General features: G+C 41.2%; 1 pseudogene across 1 annotated transcript; it reads right to left on the reverse strand.

Moving 5' to 3' along the window:
* Positions 1–656: 656 nt before the first annotated feature.
* Positions 657–8,701, reverse strand: LOC311614815 (protein S100-A10-like; annotated as a pseudogene). Its single transcript has 2 exons — positions 8,690–8,701; positions 657–1,015 (listed from the first exon to the last, which is right to left on the reverse strand). The product of its transcript is annotated as a protein S100-A10-like (transcript).
* Positions 8,702–27,447: the final 18,746 nt, after the last annotated feature.

Raw genomic sequence — 27,447 nt, forward strand, 5'->3', positions numbered from 1 at the left:
AAAGCCAAGGCCAGAAATCAAGGTCCATTCACCTCACTCTACTCCATATCATTTCATTCTCTGGGAACCCTCAGAAAGTTTCAGTCCACAGGCAAAATTCAAATGGAATATTTTTAATGGAATTTGTTTATGGAGGGCAAGAGGATGCAAACAATATCAAAAGCAAAAGCTTATCTAGCTTTAATTGGCTTTTTACTTGGGATGGGATTTTATTTGTACACTAGAGTCCCAGTGCACAAAAAGTGTGCACTGCAGGGGGGAGGTCCCTCAGCCCAGCCTGCACCCTCTCCCAGTCTAGATCCCTCGCTCCTTACTGCCCACCTGCTCACTGCTCCTTACCACTCAACTTGCTACTCCTTAGCGCTGCTGCTGCTGTGGAGGCTAGAGAGGCTCCCACCACCACCTCTGCACTCACCAGCCATGAGACCAGCTTCTGGTTGAGCAGCGCTCCCCCTGTGGGAGCACACTGACCACCAGGGGGCAGCTCCTGCATTGAGCGTCTGCCCCCTGGTGGTCAGTGCACATCATAGTGACTGGTTGTTCTGCTGGTGAGTCCATTTGCATATTAGGCATTTATTGTATAGGATTTTCTAAGGGTCCCAATCTGCTTATGAAATTTTTATATGGATAAAAAGCTGTGGGCAAAGATTTCTTAATCACCCATTTGGAGAACTCTTATCAGGGCAGGAGTAACTGCTTAGTGTTGCCCACTTCTTTCCCTTCTGCTCTCTATGTACTACAAAATAGATATTGCATGTGATGGTGAGACCAGCAATTAGCAAAAAGAAGCTCTGGAAGCCCATTCTGCCCTCTAGTCAATGGCCCAGGTCCTTCATTGTTTTGTTTACAGCCAGAGAGTCTTTTGACTTTCTGAAAATCCAGGAACCTTCTTTTCCATGAGAATTTTCAGGTTCTCCTTTGTTAAGTAGCCGTTAGCCCCAGCAAACTTGTGAAACATGAACATTGAGGTTTCCATGGTGTGTTCCATTTGAGATGACAGGCATTGTGGTGAGTTCTTAGAGGTATGGCAGGATCACTGGCCTGGCTGGGATACGTGGCTAGTGAAAGAGTGCCCTCCAGTGGATGCCTTAGTAGAGGGGTAGGTAGGAGTCAAATGGTATTTTTAATAACTCTATTAATAGTCCCTGACAATATTTCAGGGGTCTCTGCACAAGTTAGCTTGTTCTCTCATATAACTGATAAGCCTAATAATATTATACACTGATATCTCAAAGTCACATTTGCAGGAAAAAAGCAAATTGCCCAGAAAACCTTTTATCCCCGTCTCCTTTTTTAAAGTCTTTTTAATTTTAATTTGTTTCTGATGTTTTCATTGTTTTGGGGGCTTTGTATAATCATTTAGAGAAAGTCCTATGGGTCAGCACAAATTCAGTTTAATTGCCTACATATTTTCCAGCTACTGTCCTAACAATAATTTGATTTCTATAATGATGACTCTGAGACACTACACCCTCACAGTGGGTCCCCAGAACATGTTAATGCTCATTCCTGACCCTACAACTTTGGTATATGCTGTTCGTATGCCCCTTTTTCATTTAGCTGAATCATTCAGGGCTTGTATGTTTCTATTTTGCCCCGTCTTCTTACTTCCACCACTTGTCCCTTTCTCAATCCTGCCTACCCAGTTGTTGCATCCCCTCCTTAAATCCCTATAGGTCTGAGGTATGGACCACTCATTTGACAAAAACCTTCATAACTTATGGCATCCCATGGAAACTTAACTCTTTCATAGATGCAATTTTTGTATTTCTTAACTGCACAGAAAGCACATGAAATTCCCAATTGTCTCCTATTTCCTTGTTCCCTCGTTCCACCAAAAATGATGTTTTACATTGAATAATCTATACTAATAAAAGGATAATATGCTAATTAGACCAGGATACCTTCGGGGAGACCTTCCAGGCATCCTTCCGGACAAAGCCATGGTGGCAGGGCCGAGGCAGAGGCAGTTAGGGGTGATCAGGACAGACGGGGAGGGCAGTTGGGGGCATGCAGGCTGGCAGAGGGGGGCAGTTGAGGATGATCAGGCCAGCATGCAGAGTGGTTAGGGGCGGTCAGGAAGGCAGGCAGGTGAGTGGTTAGGAGTCAGAGGTACTGGATTGCTAGAGGGATGTCCAACTGCCGATTTAGGCCCGATGGGATCAGGCCTAAACCAGCAGTTGGACATCCCCCGAGGAGTCCCATGTTGGAGAAGGTGCAGGCTGGGCTGAGGGATACCCCCCTGTGCACAAATTTTATGCACTGGGCCCCTAGTAAATAATAAACAGTGATAATGAAAACAGCTAAGATTTTTTGAGGGCTTACAATGTATCAAATACTGTGCTGAGCAATATGCATGAACTACAATTATCATTATTTTTCAAATGAGGAAACTATAATAAAATTCAAACAAAAGTCTTTGTCACTTTGGTATATATATAATCATTGCATCAAACATTGAATTCAGTTTGTGGGACTCTAAATTGGAGAGCAAAATGGAATGATGAATGTTTTCAACAGAAAAGATGGAAATGTACAAAACATGAGTTTCTTGTTAAATTTAAATTTATCAGAAAGTTCCATTAAAAAGAATAACCATATTTGTTAGGAATATAAAATATAGCATGGAGAATTTAGTCAATAAATGTCATAATGGCTGTGTGTGGAGCCAGGTGGGTGCTTTAGGTATCAGTAAACGCTCTGTGAGGTGCCTGATTGGCCACTATGCTGTGCATCTGAGACTGATATAGAATGGTGTTGAATGTAAACTGTAATTGAAAAATAATTTTACAAATCAAAATAATGTTTAAAAAATTACCTTAAGTGGTTCAAAACCTAAATAACCTCTCCCCCTAGGATCCTGGTATGGAGCAGAGGACTCAAATGCTCTCTCCAACTCATTCACTGTGCTCTGCAGTATTGGCACTCTCTTTAAGTAGATAGATAGACAGATGATAGATAGATAGATGATAGATAGATAGATAGATAGATAGATAGATAGATGAAGATGATAGATGATAGAGAGATAGATGATAGATTTTTGAACACACACAAGATTTTTAGCTTGAAAATATTATCCTGGAATGCTCACATCAACCCATATCATTCTGTGCTTCTTTTGCACATTAAAAGGTCCCTGCCAGTTGTGAATTTGCTCCCAGTGAAGTCAAAGGAGAAAAAATTGTCCATTTACAGCAAAGGTTTTACAGTGAAAAATTTCAATTGACAAACCCATATATTTGGGAAATATTTTGTAAATCTAGTGGTCTAATATTATCAAACTCCTTCCTATAAAAAGAAAGACCAATTCATCTTCAGAGAAGAAAGCCTGGTGAGCCAGGTGTTAGAGTGACCAACAAAGCCAGCACCCAAGTAGGGTGTCAGGGCTCACAAGTCTGTATTAAATTAGAAATATTCAAGAAGAAAATTAAATTTTAAAAGCACACAATATAATACACAGAATTGTACAGCAGAAACCTACATAATTTAACCAACTAAAGACCCAGTGCACAAAATTCATGCCGGGGGTGGGGGGGTGTCCCTCAGTCCACCTTCACCCTCTCCAATTTGGGACCCCTCAAGGGATGTCTGATTGCCCGTTTAAATGGGCAGTCGGACATCCCTCTCACAATCCAGGACTGCTGGCTCCCAACTGCTCACCTCCTAGCCTTCCTGATTGCCCCTAACTGCTTCTGCCTGCCAGCTTGATCACCCCCTGACCACTCCCCGGCCAGCCTGATTGATATCTAACTGCTCCCCACCAGCCTGTTTGCCCCTAACTGCCCTCCCCTGCAGGTGTGGTTCCCCCTCAACTGCTCTCCCTTGCAGGCCTGCCCCCCCCCCACAACTGCCCTTCACTGCAGGCCTGGTTGCCCCCAACTTCCCTCCTCTGCTGGCCTGGTCCCCCAACTGCCCTCCCCTGCTGACCTGATCACCCACAACTGCCCTCCCTTGCAGGCCTGGCCCCTCCCAACTGCCCTCCCCTGCTGGCCATCTAGTAGTGGCCATCTTGTGTCCACATGGGGGCAACCATCTTGTGTGTTGGAATGATGGTCAATTTGCATATTACTCTTTTATTACATAGGATAGAGCAGTGTTTCCCAACCTTCTCTCATGATGAGAATCACCTGGTGGAGTTGTTAAAACACAGATTCCTGAATCCCAACTAAGAAGTGCTAAACTAGAATTTTTGGGAACATATAGGTAAAATTGTATACTTAACTAGTGCTCTAACACAGATGTTATATACAGAGCACTAAGTTAGGTATGCAATTTTACCTATATGTTCTCAAAAATTCTAGTTTAGCACTTCTTAGTTGGGATTCAGTGATCTGTGTTTTAACAACTCCACCAGGTGATTCTCATCATGAGAGAAGGTTGGGAAACACTGGGATAGAGGCCTGGTGCACAGGTGGAGGTGGGGGCCTGCTGGTTTGCCCTGAAGGGTGTCCGGGATCAGGGTTGGGGATCCTTTGGGGTGTGGGGAGGCTGGGTGAGGGGCCTGTGGTGGTCTGCAGGCTGGCCATGCCCCCCCCTCCATGAATCAAATGGAGGCCCTGGTATCTGGGATTTATTTATCTTCTCTAATTGAAACTTTGTAGCAGAGGCCAAGGAAGGCCAGGGCAGCAGGAGCTTGGCTTCCTCCATCACTGTGAGCAACCCAAGCCTCCTGCTCTCTCCAGCTGCATGGCTGCCACCATTTTTGTTGGGGTTTATTTATCTTCTGTAATTGAAACTTTGTAACTTTGAGTGGAAGCCTGGGCCTGCCAGGATATGCAGAAAGCTTGGCTTCCTCCATTGCCAGGGAAACCCAAGCCTCCTGCTCGCTCCATGGCCACAGCCATCTTGGTTGGGTTAATTTGCATACTTGCTCCTGATTGGCTTGTGGGTGTAGCGGAGTGATAGTTAATTTACATATTGATGTTTTATTAGATAGGATGTCATGCCCAATAAATTCAATAAAACTTTTTAAAAGAAAAAATCCTTTCAAAAACAGGCTAAAAACTTTAGTGGCATAATTGGAAAAGGGCCTACAAATTGAAATGTACATGGACTATATGAAGTCCCTACCCAATACTCCTCCCCCTGACCCACTCCCAAAACCCTGCCTCCCTGTGCTCAGTGCCAGTCAAATCCTCCCATAGAAGGTCTCAGCTTTTAAGGAGGGGTGGTGAATGGAAACCAGTGGCCCTGTATCACCAGACACACAGTGATTTAATTCCAGTGAAAAGGGATCAGTGTACCACTGAGCAAGTGAAAATTATTTCTTCCTCTGGACTGAGCTGAGTGTGCAAAACAGCCATCCTTCTGGGATTGCCCAAGCCAGCCTACCTTCTGCGCACTGTCCTTCGCCCACTTTTCTTTTAAGAAGTGCCATCATTCCCAAGAAACCATATTAAGAGGAGTACCAGACCACAGGAAGTTGGGGGAAGGAGGCTATGATGGGTTGAGGTTGCTCTCTCTGGGACTAAAGCGCTCACCCACCAACCTTGGGGTGCGTACATGAAACACTTTTGCAAAGGTGGCTTTTATAGTTAATCAATATGAAAATGAACATCCTGGTTTCACGAAAGTAAGCAGTAGGCTTCCCCACTGAAAACATTCTTACATTCTATTGTAATTGGAAATTTCCCCCAACTACTACCCCAAGTCACAAAACCTCTCTGACTATATTTAGCTCTTGAATTTCACCCTATTACCAATTGTCTTTGCACAGATAATATCCAGTAGTGTAGCCAATTTATTTCATTTAACATTATTTCATCAATATTTTTTCACATTTGCTCATATTCTTCATATTGATTATTTTAATGTTTGTGTTCACATGCTGTAATTTGCTTAGTTTTTTCCTGGTAGATGATGAGCAATCAACAGCTATTTGTTAAACACCTTTGTGTGCATTGATGGAACTAGATAGATGAGAGAGAGAGAGAGAGAGAGAGAGAGAGAGAGAGAGAGGTATAGATAGATATACTAGTAAATGATATAGATATAGATATAGATATAGATATAGATATAGATATAGATATAGATATAGATATAGATGATATAGAGATAGAGATAGATAGAGATAGATATAGATAGATATAGATATAGATATAGATATATAGATATAGATATAGGTATAGATATAGGCATAGATATAGGTATAAATATAGATAACATTTTCTTCTTTGAAATTATTTTCGCAGACTACATTTCTGGGCCTGGAATATATTACTCACACGGTAAGAAGTTTTTCATTGCTCTAAATTACATATTACTGAGGAAGGCAGTGTAGAATTTTGGTAAAGAACACAGGGATTAAACTTCAACAAGTTATAATAGGCTGGTCTTACAAGGGTGGACTAGTTAAGCCGAATCTGAGTAACTTTTCCTCAGTTATTAAATGGGGGGGGGGAATATACCTCCTGCACAGAAATGTTATAAGGTTGCTTCAGTTATGAAATAGGGAAAATAGTCCTCCTGCATAGTAACTGTTGGCTAGTGTTGTTAGTATGATAACCACTTTAAACATATATAATTCCCCACAGCCATGAATATTGGGTGTTATCTTTTAAAACGTTTTTGGTTGACTAGGTATAAAATGATACTTTTTAGTATTTGTACTTCCTTGTCTCATAATGAGATTTATATATTTTTCAATTATTTGTTTATTCTATGTATTTCATGTTCTGCCAATTGTGAGTCCTCTTCTCCACAATTGGTATTATACTTTATCAAATAATTGTGCTTATTAACAGTTGTCTATTCTATTCTTTAGATTCAATTTTACCTAATTTTAACTCAGTTAAAACCCCAGCTGAGATCAATTGTGTCCTATAGTAGGAGACGGGTAGTTCTTTCTTTATATTTAAATTTTTTTTTGCAATTGCAGTTAACATTCAATTTGTATTTGTTTCAGGTGTACAACATAGTAGTTTGACAATCATATACAAAGTGCTTCCCCCAATATTTCCAGTACCCACCTGGCACAATATGTAGTTATTAAGATACTAGAGGCCTGGTGCATGAAATTCATGCACTGGGAGTGCGGTGGGGGGGAGGGGGGGGAGACGGGTTCCCTCAGCCCAGCCTGTGCCTTCTTGCTGTCTGAGACCCCTCAAGGGATGTCCATTCCCAAGGAGTCCTTAGAGTTGCCGGTGGGAGAGGCCACTGCCCCTGTGCTGAACAGCTATGCTCACTGACCACCAGGGGCAGCTCCTGTGTTGAGCGTCTGCCCACTGATGGTCAGTGAGCATCATAGCGACCAGCCACTCAGGTGTCCAGTGAATTTGCATATTAGCCTTGTATTACGCTGTTTCCCCAAAAATAAAACAGTGTCTTATATTAATTTTTGCTCCCAAAGATGCGCTAGGTCTTACGTTCAGGGGATGTCTTACTTTTCCATGAAGAAGAATACGGTACACATTTATTGTTAAATGAAAATAAAGGAAATTTATTACCTGTATACGGTACGGTAGTAAGGTAGTTGTCAACACAAACTAGACAAACTGAATCCTACAGTATCAAGAATTTACTCATTTATTCAATGACAATCATGTCATCATCTTCTGGAACATCATCATAACAATCCAATTCCTGAATTTCCTGGTGAATTTCTTGTGACTCCATTTCTTTCAGAATCAGTGGACCAAATCTCTCATGTTTAGCAATAGCACTGTCTTTAAATGAGTACTTCTTGTCAAGATAGCCTGCTCGCAGTGCATTTGCATTGCAACTGTCAGTGATTTTTTCCCATGAATTCTTCACCCAAGTCACAACTTCTTGCAGTTTAGGTTTCACAAAGTTTCCACGCTGATTTCTCTCCATTCTATTTTCAATGTAGTCATTAATTTCCATGAGCAAATTGTCTTTGAATGGCTTGTTTATTGCAATATCAAGAGTCTAGAGATAGGCTGTCATTCCTGTGGGAATCATTATCTGATCTATTTTTCTTTCCTGAAGAAATGTCTTCATGTCTTTAGCATGATGAGTGTTGGCTGCACCCCAGACTAGCCAACCTCTTTGGCTCCCTCGCATAACAAGCAGCAGCATTAAATCGACCCACTTCCTTATAACTGCTTGTGTGGCTCAGGCTTTTTCAGTTTCAAGAATAAAAACACCCAAAACACGTTCAATCATTTCCTTCTTGCCCTTAGAAATGATTAAAGGTGGGATTTTAGTGCCATCCAGACGAATTGCCAAAATACAGGAAACACGTGCACTTTCATAAGCAGTGGAGGGAATGTACACTAAGGAGGCACCCCGCTGTTCAATTGTTGTTTGAGATGATTGGCCCATAAACACTGCAGTTTCATCCATAGCAATCATGTTGGAAAGACTGTATTTAGAGAAGTCAGCATCATCAATAAAGGACTTGAATGCAAGTGCTCGCTTAATAACTTGAGTATCTTCCAACCTAAACAATGTTGTAGATCTTCTTAAAGACAGTTCACTTCACTGAAGGAAATTATCCAGCCAGTGTTGTGATGCTTTGAAGTCTTCGGGGGCTATGTCAAACTATGGTGCCATTGCAAGGGCAAATTCTTGAATCTGAGCCCTATTCGCAACCAAAGCCTGTGCTCTCCTGTCAACCACCCATTTACAGATCAGGTCTTCCAGCTTGGAAAATAATGGTTGCTGACCTGATCCACACTTGGCCTTTTTAGCATTTCCCTTGTCCACTTGTTCAATGATGTTACTATACTCTGCTCGCCATTTTAGGACCAATCGGATACTCAACATCTTCTCTTTGCAGAAAGCAGTAAGATTTTGGCCCCAAGAGTCTTCCACAATTCCTTTCTTGTACTCCACAGAGTAGCTTTTTCTTTTTGCGCTCATTTCTAGGGGAAAAAAAAAAAAAAAAAAAGGAATTGGGATATCAAGGTGGGGGAAGGGAGATCACTAAAATGACACAGTGGGGATCAGAGGGGAGAATCAAAATGGCACAGGAGAATCAGAGGTGGGATTACCATTTTAGTAATCCCTTTTGATCCTCCTGTGTCATTTTGATTGCCCCCTCTGATCCTCCTGTGCCATTTTAAGTGATCCCCTTCCCCCCACCCCTGTGCCACTGAACACCTTCACCAGACATCCCTCTACCCCTTTATCAGACATTTACCCCCTGCGGCCTGCCTGGGGACTGTCACTGGGCTTTCTGGGGCCTAGATCTGGGCTGGAGCAGGGTCTGCCACTGACTGAGAACCTTCAGTCATCATGAGGGCGGCCGCGTGCATCAGGTAGTGTCATCAGAGACAGACCAGCACTCACCACCTTCGCCGCATCCCATCTGCTCTAATCCTCCAGTTCTTCTACAGGCATCTGCGAAAGTCTCCTCCTCTCTCCCGCCCCTCGCTCATCACTCTGTCCGACCTCCGCTCCTCCTCCACACAGCAGTGAAGTCTGGACTCCGCATAAAGTCACTGGTTGCTAGACACCAGTGGGGTGGCCCTAGCGACCAGTTTACGGTAAATTAATTTTCATTCTGAGACAGAGCCTAGGGGGGGCCTTATTTTTGGGGGGGATGCCTTATATTTCACTCAGAAGGAAACCTGTAAGTAAGTCTTATTTTTGGAGGATGTTTTATTTTCGGGGAAACACAGTATATAGGATTATGAACTGTATTTCATATGCTATATTTTACATCCTGTGACTATTATTTAAAAAAAAAATAGTTTCAGAGAGTAAGAGGTGGGGGAGAGAGATAGAAACATCAATGATGAGAGAGGATCATGCCTTCTGCATGCCCCTACAACCGGGGCATGTGACCTGACCTGGAATTAAGCTGTGACTTCCTGGTTCATAGGTCAAGGTGCAACCACTGAGCCACTTTGGCCAGGCCCTCATTATTCTGTAACTACCAATCTGTACTTTTCAATCCCTTCATCTTTTTTACCCAGTCCCCCAAGCCTCCTCACCTCTGGCAATCATGAGTCTGTTATATAAATCTATGAGTCCATTTCTATTGTTTTTGTGTGTTTTTTTTAATGTTTATTGTTGAAAGTATTACATATGTCCCCTTTTTTCCCCATTGACCCCTTTTAGCCCACACCACCACCTACCCATCCCCGCCCCTCTCCCTGACACAGGCCTTTGCCAAATTATTGTCTGCGTCCATGAGTTATGCATATATGCATAAAAGTTCTTTGGTTAATCTTGTCCCATCCACCCAACCCTGCCTTCCCTCTGAGATTCTACAGTCTGTTTCATGCTTCTATGTCTCTAGTTTTATTTGTTTTTTTGTTTTGTTTTGTTTTGTTTCTTTAAATGAATCTTTATTGTTCATATTATTACAAATGTTCCTCATTCCCCCCCTTCCCACCCTCCATTGCTCTCCTCCACCAGGTTCCCACCCCACCCTCTGCCCTTTCCCCACCCCCATTGCCCTCATCCATAGGTGCACAGTTTATGTTCAGTCTCTTCCCACGCCCCCCTATCCCCTTTTTCCCTGAGAATCGTCAGTCCACTCCCCTACCATACCTCTGATTCTATTATATTCAACAGTTAATATTGTTCATCAGATTTTTTTTTTTTTAGTTTCCTTGGTTTTTAGATTCACTTGTTGATAGTTACGTATTTGTTGTTCATAGTTTTTATCTTTATTTACTTTCTCTTCCGAAAGAACCCCCTTCAACAATTCATATAATTCTGGTTTGGTGGTGATGAACTCCTTTAGCTTTTTTTTATTAGTGAAGCTCTTTATCTGGCCTTCGATTCTGAGTGATAGCTTTGCTGGGTAGATTATTTTTGGCTATAGGTTCTTGCTATTCATCACCTTGAATATTTCTTGCCATTCCCGTCTGGCCTGCATGGTTTCTGTTGAGAAATCAGCTGACAATCGTATGGGTGCTCCTTTATAGGTAACTACCTGCTTTGCTCTTGCTGCTTTTAATATTCTCTCTTTGTCTTTTGCTCTTGGAATTTTAATTATGATGTGTCTTGGTGTGGTCCTCTTTGGATTCCTTTTGTTTGGAGTTCTGTGTGCTTCCTGGACTTGTAAGTCTAATTCCTTCACCAGGTGGGGGAAGTTTTCTGTCACTATTTCTTTCAGTATGTTTTCAATATCTTGCTCTCTCATCTTCTGGGACACCCATAATTCTGATGTTGGTTCGCTTGAAGTTGTCCCAGAGGTTTCTTACATTATCTTCAACTTTCTGGATTCTCTTGCCTTCTAGCTTCTGCGGAGGAGTGTCTTCTGGCTCTTTATGTTCCAAATCTTTGACTTGATTCTTGCGATCTTCCATTCTGTTTTTAGGACTCTGTATATTTTTTATTTCAGACAATGTATTCTTTATTTCTTGTTGATCCCTTATTAGTTCGTGTTGATCCCTTATTAGTTCTTGTTGATCCCTTTTCATCTCCTCATATGTCTTGTTGACCTTTTCCAGGAAATTCTTGAAAAACCTTATAAGCGTGGTTTTGAACTCTATATCCAGTCTCTTCTTTTCCTCCATTTCTTTTGTTTGTGCTCTATTTCCTTGTCTTGGCCTTTTCACAGCTTCCCTTAGTTGGTAGGGTGGCTTTGTGTGCTAAGGTGTCCTATATGTTTCAGTGGGTCAGCCTCCCAGTTACCTGAGGTGGACAGTCTTGGTGTAGCCCTTTGTGGGCTGTGTGTGCAGTCTTGTTGTTAAGCCTTGCTTGTTGTTGGTATCACTGGGAAGCGTTGATCTCCAAGCCAATTGGCTATGAGGATCAGAGGTGCCTCAGCTAGGAGGGTTTCTATATTCTGCTTGCATGGGCGGAGTCTCGGAGTGGCACAGCCAAGCTTTGTTGAATCTGGCACAATTGGTTGCAGGGCGTGCACCTCTTTGGTATAGGCGCAGACAAGCTTTAGATTCCTGTCTGCCCCTCCCTAGGAGAGTCCTATTGGCAGCGAACAAGAAAGCTAGCCACTGGAAGGGCTTCTGTGCTCTGCTTGGATGGGGCGTAGTCTCGGGTGGTGCAGACAAGCTTTATTCAGCCCCTCCCTACAGTTTCTGAGTCCCACAGTAATGGCCGCTGGCTTCACACACCTCTGAGAGATCTCTGCCCACTGCCAGACAGTCTGGCCTCTCCCTGTCTGGGGCCGTCTATCAGCGCAATAGGGTGGTTTTGGTTTCCTCCTGAACAAGAAAGCCAGCCGCGCATTAGCTGTCCGCCCTCTCCGCGCGCAGGGAGTAAGCCGGTAGCGAACTTGTCCCGCCCTCTCCGCAAGCAAGCCGGCAGCGAACTCTGCGGCCCCTTTTCGCGCGCACAGTTTTCTGTACCTTCACAGTTCCTGAGGTTCAGCACGCCTTCTCTCTCCTTCCCAGATGGTAGAGCCTCCCCTCAGCCAGCCGTCCGGCACCTCAGGGTGATGTTTCCCCTGTTTTTCAGTTCTAAATTCAAACTTGTTGTGGTAGGCTGCATTCGGGTGTCTGCCCTATGCCACCATCTTGTTGAGTCCCTTCTAGTTTTATTTGTTTTGTTTGTTCATTTATAATGTTCTTTAGATTCCACATATAAGTAAAATCGTATGGTATTTGTCTTTCCCTGACTGACTTATTTCACTTAGCATAATAGTCTCTAGGTATATCAATGCTGCTGCAAATGGTAATATTTATTTATTTTTATATGATGGGTAAAAAGGGAGAAAATGGAAAAGAAAAAATTAAAGACTTGCTTTAATGCTTTATTGAAACCCATCACCCTATCTCTGGACTGATGGGAGACTCAGCCCCGAAGCCCTGCTCAGGTTTCTACAGAGCGGGGAGAATGTGGACCTAGTCCCCAAATAAGCATGAGCCACCTTTCCCTCTTCCTGGCTTCAGAACGTGAGTGCAACCTTTGTTCATTACAGGCAGACTAGACCAACTCCTAGGAAGTCAGGGTGAGGGAACAATGGTCTGCCCCAGAGACTCCCCCCTTTCCCAGTAGGCCTGCCATGGTGACTGGGATTTCCAGTGTTGTGGTACTCCTCTGGAAGTGTGCGACCTCAAATATTGGTCACATGAGGGCCAGTTTTTTGCCATTTTAAATAACATTAATACCGTCACTTACTAAATGTTTTCCTTTAAATTGGTTTCAAATGGAATCACCTTAAAAATGTTTCTGCATATCTTTTTATTTTGGATTACTGAGGTGAGATTATTTTATTTTATTGATTTTTGTTATCATTGCTTTTATTTTTTTATTTTTTAGCTTTTTTGATTTTTAAATTTTCAATTGCACTTGATACTCAATATTATTTTATACTAGTTTCAGTTGTACAGCATAGTGCTTCTGTAATTTACAAAGTGATGGCCTGATAAAACTAGCACCCATTTGGCACCTTACATAATTATCACGATATTATCAACTACATTTCACATGGTGTACTTTACACCCTATAACTGTTCTGTGACTATCAATCTGTTTGCTAACCTCTTCACCTTTTTAACCCAGTCCCTTAACCCCCTCCAATCTGGAAATCCTCAGTTTGTTCTCTGTATATGCGAGTCAATTTCTGTTTTGTGTGTTCATTTATTTTGTTTGTTCATTTATAATGTTCTTTAGATTCCACATATAAGTAAAATTGTATGGTATTTGTCTTTCTCTGACAGACTTATTTCACTGAGCATAATCCTCTCCAGGTCCATCCATGCTGTCACAAAGGGTAAGGTTTTACTATTTTTTATGGCCAAACAATATTTTATTAGATATAGATAGATATATATAGATAGATATAGATATAGATATAGATATAGATATAGATATAGATATAGATATAGATATAGATATAGATATAGATATAGATATAGATATAGATATAGATATAGATATACCACATCTTGTTTATTCACTCATGTACTCATGGGAAACTTGGGTTGCTTTCAAATCTTGGCCACTGTAAATGCTGCAATGAACATAGGGGTGTATATATTCTTTCAAATTAGTGTGTTGGATATATTCCCAGAGGTGGATCACTGGGTCATAAGGCAGTTTCATTTTTAATTTTTTGAGGACCCTTCATATTATTTTGCATAGTGGCTTCACCAATCTTCATTTCCACCAACAGTGCACCAAGATTCCCCTTTATCCACATCCTCACCAGCACTTACTTGTCGATTTATTGATAACTAGAGGCCTGACTTAAGAAATTCATATGGATACGGTCCCTAGGCCTGGCTTGTGATCAGGGCTATCTTCCCCAGCTTCCCACAGGCAGCTCTACACCCCCGCTGCCACCCAAACCCAGTTCCCCTTTTACTATAAGGTGATCAGTGCCTGAAGGCCGGGGAAAGGAACCTAGAGGTGGTCAGTGCACCTCATAGTGACTGATCCAGGGGTCATTCTGGTCGTTCTGCTGTTAGGGTCAATTTTCATATTACCCTTTTATTATATAGGATAGAGGCCTCATGCATGGGTTGGGACCAGCTGGCCTGCTTTGAAAGAAGCCCCGAATCAGGATAGGGGTCCCTGTTAGAGGTACCAGCAGGAGAGAGGGGCTGCAGGGGGTTTGCAGGCCAGCCAAACCCCTGATCAGGGTAGGGGTCTCTGCTGGAGGTGGGGCTGGCCTGGGCTTAGGGCTGCCAAGGGTTTGCAGCCTGGCCACGCCCCCATCAGGGTAAGGGTCTCCACTAGGGAGTGGGGACAGCCTGGGCAAGGGGCCATGGGCAGTTTTCAGGCCAGCAATGCCCCTGATCAGGGTGGGGGTCCGCACTGGGGAGGTGGGACCAGCTGGGTGAGGCGCCACTGGGGGTTTGCAGGCTGACCACGCCCCTGACTTTGTCAGGAAGGATGTCCGGTCTATCCAGTCTAATTAGCATATTATCCTTTATTAGTATAGACTAGAGATCCGGTGCACGAAATTCGTGCACAGGGGTGGGGAGGTGTCTCTCAGCCCAACTTGCACCCTTTCCAATCTGGGACTCCTCTAGGGATGTCCAACTGCTTGTTTAGGCTGATCCCACCGGGAAGTCAGACATCCCTCTCACAATCCAGGACTGCTGGCTTCCAAATGCTTGCCTGCCTGCCTTCCTGATTTCCCCTAACCACTTCTGCCTGCCAGCCTGATCACCCTAACTGCTCCCCTGCCAGCCTGTTTGCCTCCAACTTTCCTCCTCTGCCAGCCTGGCCACCCCTAACTGCCCTCCCCTGCAGGGTTGATCGCCTCCAACTGCCCTCCCTTGCAGACCTGGTTCCTCTCAACGGCCCTCCCTTGTAGGCCTGGTGACTACCAACTGCCCTCACCTGCTGGCCATCTTGTGGTGGCCATCTTGTGTCCACATGGGGGCAGGATGTTTGACCACATGGGGGCAGCTATCTTGATCTTGTGTGTTGGAGTGATGGTCAATCTGCGTATTACTCTTTTATTAGATAGGATAGAGGCCTGGTGCATGGGTGGGGGCCAGCTGGTTTGCCCTGAAGGGTGTCCCAGATCAGGGTGGGGGTTCCCTTAGGGCATGGGGCAGCCTAGGCGAGGGGCCTGTGGTGGTTTTCATACTGGCCATGCCCCCTGGTGACCCAAGCGTTGGCCCTGGTATCTGGAATTTATTTACCTTCTACAATTGAAACTTTGTAGCCTGGAGCGGTGCCAAGCATTCTGCTCCATCCACAGCTGCCGCCATTTCTATAATTGAAACTTTGTATCCTTAATTGGAGGCGTGAGCCCACCAGAGTGTGTAGAAAGCTTGGCTTCCTTTGTTGCCAGGGAAACCCAAGCATCCCTTCTGGTAGCCATCTTGGTTGGGTTTATTTACATACTCGCTCTGATTGGCTGGTGGATGTGGCTAGTGGGCATGGCTTTTGGTGTAGCAGAGTGATGGTTAATTTGCACATTACTCTTTTATTAGATAGGATAGCTATTCTGACAGGTGCGAGGTGGTATCTTATTGTGATTTTGATTTGCATATCTCTGATGGTTAGTGAGGCTGAGCATCTTCTCATATGTCTGTTAGACATCTGTATGTCCTCTTTTTCAGTTTAAATGCCTATTTTTAAGTGATGAAGAAGAAATAGTTCTTCCTTACAGAAGAATTCCAATTAGTAATGTAGACTGAGGAAAATTTTTGAAAATCACCATTAGACAAGCAATGTTTTCACGAAAATACACACTATTGTATTCTAAAATCAATGAGTGGAAGTTAAAGAGATATGAGAATATAAGCATAGTCTCAAAATATCTCCTCCCATGACATTTAACATAACCAATAATGAGATTTAGTACAAAATAATATTAAATATAAACTGTAATTGAAAAACAAAATTTTGAAAGAAATAATATATGTAAAAATTTTATATGTGATTAGATGACATATTTTAATTAAACATTGTTAGTATTTATTTCAGTTAGAGAACATCTCATGATTAAAAAGATTTTTGTTTTATATCCTAATATATAAAAACCCAGGGTGATAACATCCAAAACAACCGAAGACTCGACCCACCAGAAGACAATGCTGGGTTTCTGTAGCGACCCAGCACTGACTGCCCACCACTGCAGGTGCCGAGACCCATCATTAACTGCCAAAGGGTCTGTGGATCAAGCCTAAAGAGAGGCCTGGGGAGAGTGAAGCAGGGTCTGATCTGTAGTCTCCAGGGCAGCTGTTGATCAGCCCTTGCCTCTCTCTTTCTCTAAGGGCCTGGCCAGAAGCTGCACCTCTCTTTCTCTGGGCCTCCACTGGGGCTGATCACCTCTCTGATCAGGCCCATTGATAGGACTGACATAGAAACTGATCAATCAGAACCAAATCTGGGTGAAGTATGAGAAGCCAATGGCCACCTAGGAGGTGGAGCTTTTGACACTGACTGGCATAGAAAATGACCAATCAGGACGTAATCTAGTGAACTGTGAAGGCAGAACCTAAGGTGGTAGCTGAGGAGGGGTTTTAAGGGCAATAGCTGTTTGGTGTAAGGTGTAAGAAAGCAGTTCAATTTTTTAATGACCAGTTTGGCAGTATAGTGCATATGACTGGCTATCAGTCCAGATATAGGAATTATGTATTTTTGTCTGCCAAGAGCATCTCCTCCTGCTGAAAAAGGCCCCACACCCCATTTAAGCAATCCTATCCTATATAATCTATCTATACTAATGAAAGGGTAACATGCTAATTAGACTGGGTTGACCGGCCATCTTTCAGACATCTGACTTCCTTCCAGACAAAGCCATGGTTGTGGGGACCAAGGCAAAGTCCATTAGAGGTGATCATGCTGTCAGGGGAGGGCAGTTGGGGGCAAGATAAAGTTGGCAGGGGAGGACAGTTGGGGGCAAGATCAAGTTGGCAGGGGAGGGCAGTTCAGGGCAACCAGACCGACAAGGGAGGGGAATTGGGGGCGAGATCAAGCCAGCAGGGGAGGGGCAGTTGGTGGTGAGATCAGGCCAGCAAGGGAGGGTAGTTAGGGGCAAGATCAGACCGAAGGGGGGGGGGGCGCAGTTAGGGGCAATCAGGCAGGCAGAGGCAGTTAGAGGTGATCAGGCAGGCAGGCAGATGAGCGACTAGGAGCCAGCAGTCCCAGATTGCAAGAGAGATGTTTGACCTCCCCCAAGGGGTCCCTGATTGGAAATGGTGCAGGCTAGGCTGAGGGAAACTCCCCATGCACAAATTTTGTGCATCAGGCCACTAGTGTTAAATAAAAATAGAAATGATATAGATATAGAGATAGAGATAGAGATAGAGATAGAGATAGAGATAGAGATAGAGATAGAGATAGAGATAGATATCATTTAAAAATACATAGTGACATCATGAAGACCCTGAAAATGACAAAACATCACTTATGTGGTATTCTTGCCATAAAATGCTGGTGCACAGGGTGAGCAGGCTGAGGGGTGAGGGTGAGAAAGGGGGGGCCTTTGGTGATGAGCTGCTGCCAATGCTACTGTTGCCAGGAGACCCACCAGGGAGGAGGAAGCTACTGCCAAGAGGAAGAAAAGCTGTTGACCCACTACCACAGCCCCACTGCTGCCTAAGGAGAACCATTGGACCAAAAAGCCACCTCAGCACCTGTCCCCTGCCAGGTAGGAGCCGCTGCCGCCCACTGTGGAATCCCTGGAAGCAGAGCTCAATTCCCCCGAAATTATAAAAGCAGGGAAACTCAAGGCAAAGAAATCCAATTAGACTAGTGATTTCAGCGATATGGCAAATTGTCCAACACCAACTGAGTTAGTGAACACTGGAATGAGTATTGTTTAAGGCTTTCTTGATATATAGGAAAAAGATTCTCATTTCATCATATACAGAATTTATTTTACTACAAATTTGGAGATTTACATTAATGAAGAGGTGTTGAAAACTCAAAACCCACAAACAAAAAATGTATAATCTCAAACTATTTAGGAGAAAGCATCATACATTCCCAAATTGAGAGACATCCTATAAAGCAATATTCATCAAAAGGATAAAGGACATTAGTTACAAGAAAGAATAAGGAACTGTCACAAATTGGAGAAAACAAAGATCTTATGTTGGATCCTGGAAAGAAAAAAGATATTGGTAAAATTTCAATATGGTCCATAGTTGAGTAAGGTACTAATGTTAATTTTCTAATTTTTTTTAATAATTTTGCTATGGCTTATCAATTGTAAACATTAGGTGGATTTGGCACAAAGTATTTGTTAAATCTATTGTATTTTAAATTTTCTATAAATTTAACATTTAAGAATGCAATGGCTTGCCGAAACCGGTTTGGCTCAGTGGTAGAGCATCGGTCTGCGGACTGAAAGGTCCCGGGTTTGATTCTGGTCAAGGGCATGTACGTTGGTTGCGGGCACATCCCTGGTGGGGGGTGTGCAGGAGGCGGCTGGTCTATGTTTCTCTCTCATCGATGTTTCTGGCTCTCTATCTCTCTCCCTTCCTCTCTGTAAAAAAATCAATAAAATATATTTTTTTAAATGCAATGGCTTAAAAAATAAAAATTTAAATATTTAATTATATTCATCCTTCAGCAAGCAATATCTTTCCATTTACTTAAATTATGTTTTATGTCACTCAGCAGACTTTCCTTCTTTTGATTTCCTTCTTTTCTTTTTAACAGCTTACTGATGTATTCTTGGCATACCATAAAATTCACCTGTTTACATATACAATTCAATGAGTTTTAGTAAATTGACAAAATTATGCAACAATTACCACAACCCAATTTTAGAATGCTGTCATCACAGAAAAATCCCTCATGACCATATGTATTTAGTTATTTCCTGTTCTCACCCCAATCCCAAGCATCCATTAAACCCCTTTATCGATTTGTTTTTATAGGACATTTCATAAAAATAGAAGCATACCATTTGTGACCCTTTGTGTATGGTTTTGTTCACTAAGTATAATGCTTTGAGTGCTATACATTTTATAAATTGCATTAATATTTTGTTTCTTTTTATTACTGATTATTTTATTGTACAGGTATACTTTTTAAAAAGATCTATTCACCAGTTAATGAACAATAAACATGATTGTTTCCAGGCTTTGACTATTATGAACAATTCTAGTATAAACATTCATGTTTACATAGAAATTTTTTAATGTCTATTTCTTTTTAAATTAAAAAGTATTTTCAATACAATTGTTTAAAATTTATGTATTTTCCGAAGAGTAAAGTAGGAGGGATCTCAATACCAGACTTCAAACTATATTACAAAGCCACTGTTCTCAAAACAGCCTGGTACTGGCACAACAACAGACATATAGATCAATGGAATCGAATCGAGAACCCAGATATCAACCCAAATCACTATGCTCAATTAATATTTGACAAAGGAGGCACGAATATACAATGGAGTCAAGACAGTTTCTTCAATAAATGGTGTTGGGAAAATTGGACAGACACATGCAAAAGAATGAAACTAGATCACCAACTTACACCATTCACAAAAATAAACTCAAAATGGATACAGGACTTAAACATCAGACGGGAAACCATAAAAATACTAGAAGCATCCACAGGCAGCAAAATCTCAGACGTATGCCAAAAGAACTTCTTCACTGATGCTACCCCTACGGCAATGGAAGCTAAAGAGAAAATAAACAAATGGGACTACATCAAAATAAAAAGCTTTTTTACAGCAAAAGAAACCATCAACAAAACAACAAGAAAGCCCACAGTGTGGGAGAACATATTTGCAAATGATACCACTGATAAAGGTTTAATCTCCAACATCTACAAACAGCTTATACAACTAAATAAAAGGAAAATAAATAATCCAATTAAAAAATGGGCAATGGACCTAAATAGAACATTTTCAAAAGAAGACAGAAGGAAGGCCAAAAGGCACATGAAAACATGCTCAAAGTCACTAATTGTCCGAGAGATGCAAATCAAAACAACAATGCAGTACCATCTCACACCTGTCAGAATGGCCAACATCAACAAATCAACAAACGACAAGTGTTGGCGAGGTTGCGGAGAAAAAGGAACCCTCGTGCACTGCTGGTGGGAATGCACACTGGTGCAACCACTGTGGAGAACAGTGTGGAGTTTCCTCAAAAAACTGAAAATGGAACTCCCATTTGACCCAGTAATCCAACTTCTAGGAATATATCCCAAGAAACTAGAAACACCAATCAGAAAGGATATATGCACCCCTATGTTTATAGCAGCACAATCTACAATAGCCAGAATTTGGAAACAGCGTAGGTGTCCGTCAGCAGATGATTGGATCAAAAAACTGTGGTACATCTACACAATGGAATACTATGCTGCCATAAAAAAGAAAGAATTCTCATCATTTGCAGCAACCTGGATGGAATTGGAGAACATCATGCTGAGTGAAATAAGCCAATCAATGAAAGAGAAACACCACATGACCTCATTTGTGGATAATAAAGAACATTATAAACTGATGAACCAAAAGATAGATATAGAGACAGTATATCAACAAGTAGACGGTCAAATTACAGCAGGGAGGGGAGGAAGATCTGGGGGAGATAATAGATCAACCGAAGGACTTTTATACATGCATATAAGTACAACCAATGGACACAAAACTCTGGGGAGGGAGGGGATATGTGGGAGGGAGGGAGGGGGGCAAAAAAAAAATCAATAAAATATATTTAAATAAATAAATAAATAAATAAATAATTTCAAAAATAAATAAATAAATAAAATTTATGTATTTTCCTAAAATCACTTGTGTTTCTGTGGTGTCAGTTGTTATTTCTCCTCTTTCATTTTTAATTTTATTTATTTGATCTCTCTCTTTTTCCTGATGAGTCTGGTTAAAGGTGTATCAATCCTGTCTATCTTTTTAAAGAACCAACTCTTGGTTTCATTGATCTTTTGTATTTTTAAGACTCTCATTTATTTCTACTTTGATCATTATTATATCCTTTATTTTATTCACTTGGGCTTTGTTTGGCGTTTTTTTATAGCTCCTTTATGTATAAGGTTAGATTGATTATTTGTTAGGTTTCTTCTTTCTTGATGTGGGCTTATAATGCTATGAATGTCCCTTTTAGAACTGCTTTCACTGTGCCCCATATATTTTGGGTTTTTGTGTTCTTATTTTCATTTGTTTCAAGGTAACTTTTTATTTCTTCCTTGATCTTATTGTTATCCCATTCATTGTTTAGTAACATGTTATTTAGCTTCCATATTTTTGTGTGCTTTTCAGTTTTTTCTTGTGATTGATTTCTAGTTTTATACCATCGTGGTCAGAGGAGATGCATAATATGATTTCAGTCTTCTTAAATTTATTGAGACTGGTTTTATGGCCTAACATATGGTCTATCCTAGAAAATATTACATGTTCACTTGAAAAAAAATGTACATTCTTCTGCCTTTTTGTGAAATGCTCTGAAAATAGTACTAAATCTATCTTGTATATTAAATCTATCTCTGCCATTTACTAGTAAAGCCACTTTATCTTTGCTGATTTTCTGTCTGGAAGATCTACCCATTGATGTCAATCGAGTGTTAAAATCCCTACTATGACTGTATTACTGTTTATTTCTCTCTTTATGCCCATTAAGTTTTGCTTTGTAGCTAGAGTGTCGGCCTGCAGACTAAAGGGTCCCAGGTTCAATTCAGGTCAAGAGCATGTACCTTAGTTGCAAGCACATATCTAGTATGGGGTGTGCAGGAGGCAGCTGATCAATGTTTCTCTCTCATCAATGTTTCTAACCCTCTATGCTTCTCCCTTCCTCTCTGTAAAAAAAATCAATAAAATATATGTAAGAAAAAAGATTTGCTTTGAATATTTAGGTGGTCTTACACTGGGTGCATGATATTTTACAAGTGATATATCCTCTTTTTTGATTGACCAATTTATTATTATGTAATGCCCTTTGTCTTTTATTATAGACTTTTTAAAATTTAAATTCTTTATTGTTTGAAGTATTACATGAGTCTCCTTTTTCCCCCATTGACCTCTCCCTGGCTTCTCCCACCACCTAGCACATGCCTTCACCCCCTACTGTCTGTGTTCATTGACTATGCTCATATGCATCCATACAAATCCTTTGGTTGATCTCCTATGCCCTCACACCCCATCTTCCCTCATAGGTTGGACAGTCTGTTCGATGCTTCTATGTCTCTGATTCTATTTTTGTTCATCAGTTTATATTGTTCATTATATTCCACAAATAAGTGAGATCATGCCATATTTATCTTTCTCTGACTGGCATATTTTGCTTAACATAACGCTCTCCAATTCCATCCATGCTATTGCAAATGGTAAGAATTCCTTCTTTTTATGCAGCATAATATTTCATTGTTGTAGATGTACCACAGTTTTTTAACCCACTCATCTGCTGATGGGCACTTAGGCTGTTTCCAAATATTAGCTATTGTAAATTGTACTGCTATGAACATAGGGTGCATATGTCCTTTCTGATTGGTGTTTCTGATTTCTTGAGATATATTACTAGAAGTGGGATTACTGGGTCAAATGGGAGTGCCATTTTTAACTTTTTGAGGAAACTCCATACTGTTTTCCACAGTGGCTACACCAGTCTGCATTCCCTCCAGCAGTACATGTCCAGCACTTGTCATTTGTTGATCTGTTGATGATAGTTATTCTTATAGGTGTAAGATGGTACCTCATTGTCATTTTGATTTGCATCTCTCAGATGATAGTGACTTTGAGCATGTTTTCATATGTCTTTTGGCCTTCTGTGTGTCCTCATTCAAAAAATGTTTATTTAGGTCCTTTGTCTATTTTTTTATTGTATTGTTTATCTTCCTTTTGTTAAGTTGTATGACTTCCCTGCAAATTTTGGAGATTAAACTCTTATCAGAGATAACATTGGAAAATATGTTCTCCCATGCAGTGAGCTTTCTTGTTGTTTTGTTGATGATTTATTTTGCTGTGCAGAAGCATTTATTTTTACATAGTCCCATTAGTTTATTTTCTCCTTAGTTTCTATTGCCCTAGGAGTTGTATCACTAAACATACTGCTACTACAGACATATGTCTGAGATTTTGCTGCCTGTGGATTCCTCTAAGATGTTTATGGTTTCCCTTCTTATGTTTAAATCCCTTATCCATTTTGAGTTTATCTTTGTATATGGTGTAAGTTGGTGGGCTAGTTTCATTTTTTTAATGTATCTGTCCAATTTTCCCAACACTATTTATTTAAGAGACTGTCTTGACTCCATTATATGCTCTTGTCTCCTTTGTCAAACATTCATTGAGCATAATGGCTTGGGTCTATTTCTGGGTTTTCTCTTCTGTTACATTGGTCTATATGTCTGTTCTTCTGCCAGAACCAAGCAGCTTTGAGGACAGTGGCTATGTAATATAGTTTGATATTTGGTATTGAGATCCCTCCTACTTTGTTTTTCTTTCTCAGGATTGCTGTGGTTATTCAGGGTCTTTTTTTTATTCCAGATGAATTTTTGGAAAGTTTGTTCTAGATCTTTGAAATACACCAGTGATATTTTAATGGGGATTGCATTGAATCTATAGATTGCTTTGGGTAGTATAGACATTTTATTGGTGTTCATTTTACCAATTCATGAACATGGTATATTCTTCCATTTGTTTATGTCTTCGTCTATCTCTTTTTGCAAGGTCCTGTAGTTTTCTGAGTACAGGTCTTTTACATCCTTAGTTAAGTTTATTCCTAGGTATCTTAATTTTTTTTTTTTTTTGGTGCAATGGTAAATGGGATTTTTTTAAAATATTTTTCTTTCTGTAAATTCACTGGTGGCATATAAAAATGCCATAGATTTCTGGGTGTTAATTTTGTATCCTACTACATTGCTGAATTCATTTATTAAGTCTAATAGTTTGTTTAATGGAGTCTTTAGGGTTTTCTATGTACAATATCATTTCATCTATGAATAATGACAATTTTACTTCTTCTTTTCCAATTTGGATGGCTTTTATTTCTTCTTCTTGTCTATTTGCTATGGCTAGCACTTCCAGTACTATGTCGAACAGGATTGGAGAGAGTAGACATCCCTGTCTTGTTCCTGTTCTTAAGGGAAATGGTTTTAGTTTTTGCCCATAAAGTATGATGTTGGCTATAGATTTGTCATATAAGCTTTTATTATGTTGAAGTATGATCCCTCTATTCCCACTTTGCTAAGGATTTTTTTTTTATCAAGAAATGGTGTTGGATTTTGTCAAATGCTTTTTCTGCATCAATTGATATGACTGTGATTTTTATTTCTCAATTTGTTTATGTGAGGCACTAGTATTTTTTGTTTTTTGGGTTTTTTTGAAGGAATTCTTTTTATATATATTTTTTAATTGATTTTTTACAGAGAGGAAGGGAGAGAGATAGACAGCTAGAAACGTTGATGAGAGAGAAACATTGACCAGCTGCCTCTTGCACACCCCCTACCAGGGATGTGCCCGCAACCAAGGTACATGCCCTTGACCGGAATCGAACCTGGGACCTTTCAGTCCGCAGACCGACGCTCTACCGCTGAGCCAAACCGGTTTCGGCAAGTGTCTGATAAGTTACCTTATAGGATGAAAAATCAAGATGCCATCCAGCTTTTGTGGCTGGCTGGATTTTGAAATTCCACAACAAGCCTATTGTGCCTTTGACATTTAAAATATTTATAATGAGAATTAGACTATTCTTTTATTTCAAACTATAAAAGATACTTTCATTTTATTTCATGCATAAAATATATAGAAATAGTGATCATGAACCACATATTGCTAGGATAACATGAAATGGAACTAATTTAAGGAGCTGGTCAGAGAAGGAATAAGATTTTTTTTTTTGCCATGGTACATTGGTGGAGATAGTATTACTATAAACTGCCCCAATTTGGGTAGCTCTTATTTATTGAGTCTTTTTAAAATAATTTTTTAAGAATATATTTTATTGATTTTTTTTTTTTTACAGAGAGGAAGGATAGAGAGTTAGAAACATCGATGAGAGAGAAACATTGATCAGCTATCTCCTGCACACCTCCTACTGGGGATGTGCCCACAACCAAGATACATGTCCTTGACCAGAATCGAACCTGGGACACTTCAATCTGCAGGCTGATGCTCTAGCCACTGAGCCAAACTGGTTAGGACACATTTATTGAATCTTTATTCTGTGCCAAGTGATATTCTAAATAATTTAAAGAGATGGCATTATTACATTCTCACATTAACTCTAAGAGTTGGGTACAGTTATCCCCATTTAAAGAGGTGGAAGTTGTTGCCCATTGTCACAAAGTATATAAAAACTAAGATTGAAAGTCAAGTCTGTCTGACTCCAAAGCCCTTGTTCTGTCAAGTTTAGTACAGTGTTAAAGCAACAAGATGTCAGTGTTAGAGTAATCTGGCTTTTAATCCTAGCTCTGCCATCTCTCAGCTATTTGTTCTGGAAAAGTTACTTGACTTTTATGTCTTTAGCACCATTCTCTATAAGACTGAAATAGAGAACTGACTAGTAGAATAAATAGTATAACAATTTATGCACCTACCATAACCTCTAGCCACAGGGTAAGCACTCAGGAAATGCTCACTATTACTCCACACTACCTACTATCATCCTATATAATAAAAGGGTAATATGGAAATCAACAGAAAGGCGGATTGACTAGTGGCTATGATGCACACTGACCACCAGGGGGCAGACGCTCAATGCAGGAGCTGCCCCCAGCCCCCAGGCCTCAATCATCTGATCAGGGCCTGCCCACCAACCTCTCAGTCCCGTCCCCTGGTGGGAAGGCTCCAATCACCCATGAGGAACAGGGAAGCAGGGGTGGGTGGTGACAGACACAGGCAGCTCCAGGCCCAGGCCCCCACCCCACTGGTTGCCCCACACACAAAGAGCAACCTGTGGCAGGCGGAAAGGTGGGGCCAGTGAGTTGGTGGGTACAGCCAACCACTCAGTCCCTCTCTCCTGAACTGCAGGCTCCGATAGCCCAATAGCAAACAGGGAACCAGGGTGGGTGGAAGCGGGGTGGGGGGCAGGGCCAGCTGCTGGAAGCCTGGGAAGATGGCCCTGATCACAGGAACCGTACCCATGCATGAATTTTGTGTGCCAGGCCTCTAGTCACATTATAACTTGTCATGCCACCCTTCACATGTGGCACAATGGAAAGAGACCTGATTGATTAAGACTCAGGCATTCTGGGTTCTTGTTTTAAGCTCTATTTACTATCTCTGAAATTTGAACAAGCCACTTAACCTGCTGTATCTATGTTGTTTCATATAAAATCATAAGAGCAAACTCCTGCCCCATGTATACAAAATTTTTCTGGGGACCAAATCAAATAATACTTTTAAAAAATCAGAATAGTATAAAGGGGCAAAGGTATTATACAAATACTAGAGGAGTGGTGCACCAAATTCATGCATGGTCAATTTGCATATTATTATTATTTTATTAGATAGGATTAAATAGGATAGAGGCCTAGGCCTAGTGCACAGGTGGGGGCTGGCTGGTTTGCCCCAAAGCGTGTCCTGGATCAAGGTGAGGGTTCCCTTGGGGCAGGGGGCAGCCTGGATGAGGGGCCTGTGGTGGTTTGCAGTCCAGCCACACCTCCTGGTGACCCAAGCAGAGGCCCTGGTATCTGGGATTTATTTATCTTCTATAATTGAAACTTTGTAGCCTTGAGTGGAGGCCTTGGCCCGCCAGAGTGTGCAGCAAACTTGGCTTCCTCCATTACCAGGGAAACCCAAGCCTCCTGCTGTCCTGCTCACTCTGTGGCCGCAGCCATCTTGTTGGGTTAATTTGCATACTCACTCCTAATTGGCTGTTGGGCATGGCTTGTGGGTATAGTGGAATGGTGGTTAATTTGCATATCGCTCTTTTGTTAGATAGGATAAGGAATTGTTTCTTCTGTTACTTGGTAAAGATCAGAATATCTTGTTTATATTTCTACTCAAATTTCTCTTTCTAAGACTAACCCTTCTAATTTCTTATTTCTCCCAAGTGAAAGAGAAAGGAAATTAGATAAGGTGAATTACATGGAGAAGATTTGATGACAATAAAGAATTGGTTGTAATGTTTTGGTTGTAAGATGATACTGTGGTCCTGTTTATTAAAAAAAAAAAAAAAGATCTATCTTTTATAGATACACACTGAAATATGGATACACTGGCATGATGTCTGGATTTTCTTTAAAATA

The sequence above is a fragment of the Pipistrellus hanaki genome, assembly GCF_964339955.1.
Source record: "Pipistrellus hanaki genome assembly, chromosome: X".
Lineage (NCBI taxonomy): Eukaryota > Metazoa > Chordata > Mammalia > Chiroptera > Vespertilionidae > Pipistrellus > Pipistrellus hanaki.